Source organism: Alligator sinensis, unplaced genomic scaffold (assembly GCF_000455745.1).
Source record: "Alligator sinensis unplaced genomic scaffold, ASM45574v1 scaffold227_1, whole genome shotgun sequence".
Taxonomy (NCBI): Eukaryota; Metazoa; Chordata; order Crocodylia; family Alligatoridae; genus Alligator; species Alligator sinensis.
This window is the reverse complement of record NW_005841966.1, coordinates 2,243,749-2,247,311: the sequence shown is the minus strand read 5'-3', so window position 1 is coordinate 2,247,311 and position 3,563 is coordinate 2,243,749. Positions and strand designations below refer to the sequence as shown.

The following is a 3,563-nucleotide window of genomic DNA, read 5'->3' as shown; positions in this document are numbered from 1 at the left end:
GGTGTTAAAATAGAAAGTCCCAAACAGGACAAAAAAGAGAAAGCAAGGGGTTAAAAAGGACTCAAAGGAGTAACAAAAGGTTACACAATAACAGAAGGTGAATCAGAGAAATATGGCTGGAAGGGACCTCCAGGGGTCATCTAATCCAACTCCCTGTTGGAAGCAGGATCATCCCTATCGAAGCCAAAATCTAGGAGAAGGGGTGGGCATCTTTGCTGACAGCCAGGGGAAGGTAGTGGCCTTTTCAACAAGTCAAAAGAAACTAGCATGGAGCAAAGATAGAGAGGGGCTCCCCAACTGAGAAGACAAGCCACAGCCAGCAGGGAAGGACTCTGGATGGAGCTAACTGGGAATTCTCCAACAAAATGAAGAGCTTTACAAAAACAGTGGTTCACTGAGTCTAAAACGTCTCGAATGAGATTAACTTTTGTCAAATCCAAGGCCTAACACCAAGGAAACCCTGCCTGGATTCTTGTCAGTTCTGCTCCCAGCTGGTGACCCTGGAAGATTCATGGGGTGCAACTCCACACTAGTCTGTTAACTAGTCTGCTCCAAAGCTGTAATCCCTGGAGCCCCTGCAGCAAATCAGTGAAATTGAAAGAACATCCATTTCACTGCTGGCGTTAACAGAAAAATTAACAAGAATGACAACTCCAAGAAGTAGCTGTAGAGTCTGGGCAGCTTTAGATTTGCTGGAAATTCTGGACAGTTTGGCTTCAATCTCATCTGAATCAAAATCAAATTTCAAGATTTCCTATGAAGGAGAAACCCCCTTTTGGGCCAGCTCCAAACCCTGAATGTCCCAAATCTCTAAAGTGGTGAGACAGCTGAGGTAGAAAAACCAATACGAGATTTACTATTATCTAGCATCATGCATTTTTTATGTTGTCTTAATAAAGAGCTATATGTTTCTAAAATTCAGTCAAAGTCCATCTTTTTGTCTCACTAAACACATACCCTTGCACACGGAAACTGTTAGGGGTGCACTGATAAAGATCTTTTGGGTCGATACTGATGGCCGATTATTAACGAGCCATATCGGCCAATACCCATCCCATTGCTGATATGCAGCTCGGCAGCTTGGAGAGCAGCATCTGGCTGCTAAGTCTGTTGGGCGGGGAAGGAAAGGGGCAGAGCTAGGAGATGCAGATCGAGGCCCCTGCAATGAGGGAGTGGGGCTGTGGCTGGGGCAGGCACTGCACAGATGGGGTAAAGCGTGGGATGGAGCTGCAAGTGGCTTGTTTGGAGGGGTGGGGGCAGAGAATTCAGTTATGCGCACCCCCAGGGGAGCATGTTCCCCCAGATCTGTGCACAGGGTGAGGGCAGGCTGCTGCTGCGGGTTGGAGCTTGGGGACAGCACCAAGCTCTTCCTGGCAGCAGAGGAGCTGGGCCAGCGCTGTACTTGGGCCAACCAGCAGCGGTGATGCTGGGGTGGGGGTAGAGGGCTACAGGGTGGGCTATGGCCACCTCAGAATTTGTTGTAGCCCCCCACCCAGCGCTACCACTGCCTGCTCTGAGCGCAGCCCCAGCCCAGTCTCCTCAAGCTGGGAAAAAGCCAGTGCCCTTTACAACCCCAAGCAAATTGAGTGAGCCCACCCTTGCCCTGTGTACAGATCCAGGGGGCACATGCCCCCACAGATGCCTTTCTCAGGGTTGTTTGCAACAGCAGGAGCTATCTCCCCATCCCTGCACCTGCCTCCCTTCCCCGCTCCCCAGATGAACTGCTTGCAGCTCTGCCCAGCACCTGCCCCAGCCCCAGCTCCACTCCTTCCCTCACTGCAGGGGCCTTGGTCTGCCCCCCCACCCATACCCCCAACAGACTTACCAGTCCGATACTGCTCTCCAAGCTGCTGGGCTGGCTGCACACATGCACGCGGCATTTAATCGACTACATTATCGGCCACATCAGCCAAAAAAAGCTGATTGCCAATAATGTCAATTTTCCTTTTATCGGTGCTGATACAATATGGACTGATGTACTGGTGCACCTCCAGAAACTATAAACCAGAGGGCACTCACCTAGCTAGTGTTCTGGGTGACATGTACCTAAATTATAGGGTAATGGTGTCAGCAGTGGTCTAGGGGGCCTAACAAGTTGGAATGTGGTTTTCTGTCTCAGAAAAGGGCAGTAAATAAGGGTCTGCATCCTGAGTGAGCAGCCTATCAAACTTACTGAAGAACAGGGCCTGTAAGAAACTCAGAGCACATGGATCCAGTTAATTCTGACCAAACACAGCAGACTAGTGAGTGTCTAGCTGGGGAAATCACTGTTGAAGCCCAGACAATTTACAGAAAAATCATTTTGAAACAAAAAGAGCTATACCCTACTTTCAGGTAGAAACTTTATCCAAAGATTTCAAAGCATTCTACAGAAACCACAAGTCACCCCATGAGGATACCCTGGGGGCTGCCTAATTGTTCCTTCCCATGTATCCAATGGGTAAACTGGAAAATTCAAAAGCAACTCATTTACAATTACACACAGAACCTGTGAAGGCTGATAGTGATAACATCACCCAGAGTCCTGGCTCCCAGTCTTGGACTAACCAAAAGACAATCGCAAAGCAAGCATCCCAGGACCTCCTCTCCATTACTAGTTCTCTGCCAGCATACTTGAGCCACCAAAAAAGAGTGGCTAAAGCACATACACACCTGCATGGCTTTGCACAGCTCCACTATGGCAGCTGTGCTGGCAGGGCATGCATTCGCAGGGCTGGAGCAGCCAACAGAAAGCCTGGATGCACCTACGTGCACCATCTGTTGGCTACAAGGTGGCTGAAGCCTTCTGCTGCTCATGGAGCTGGTGTTACTTGGCTGACAGACGAAGGGCTGTCACCATGCAGGAGCTGGGTACAAGCATGGCCACCCACTCTGTTTTACCAGTCAAGGTCTGCTGGGAAAGAGCAGGCTAGGCTTCACTTGCCATCATTTTCAAAGGTGATGTTCAAGAAAAGAGACCAGGAAACAAAACAAGCTTTGAAAAATTATTTTTCCTCCCTTTGATGAATCCATCCCTCTTGCTAACTCAGCTGGCTTTGCACTGACCTGCCAGCATTACTGGGGGGGAGGGGTTGTTAGGGGGGGCCAGAAGTAGACACCTTAGTATCCCATATTTAACCTCTAATTCAGGAGGATGTTTGGTAGCGCAAGTGGCTCCAGGCACGCTGCCAGGACACCCCCACACATTGAGCACCCACCTCAGCACCATGTTGGGGGGGGGGGGGGGGGGGGATATAGCTCTGAGAGAAAACAAGCATCCCGATCACATGCATGAGGTGGCATAGGCTGTCCCATTACCCTAGCCCAGCTTCTTCTGCCTCCCCCACCTTTCCCAGGGGGGTCTGAGGCCAGAACAGGAACATAAAGTGAATTTAGCAACTCCATCAAAGCCCCTTCAGGGCTTGAAGGCCCAGGAAAGGAGGCGGGGTAAGGCCAGGGGATGGGGAAGGGGCCCCTGAATCCAAGCCTGGGGATCCCGGGACCCCTCACACGAGCAGACACCCCAGAGCCAGGGGGCAGCCCCATGGGGGCGTCAAGGGCTCCCCAGCCCGCAGCCCCCCGGG

The 3,563-nt window shown here is 51.1% G+C and overlaps 1 protein-coding gene across 3 annotated transcripts in view; it reads right to left on the bottom strand.

The window, feature by feature from the left end:
• The window catches only part of PHAX (phosphorylated adaptor for RNA export), a 20,898-nt gene that overhangs the window by 16,940 nt on the left and 395 nt on the right, over nucleotides 1-3,563 (bottom strand). The gene's annotated exons all lie outside the window — the stretch shown is intronic.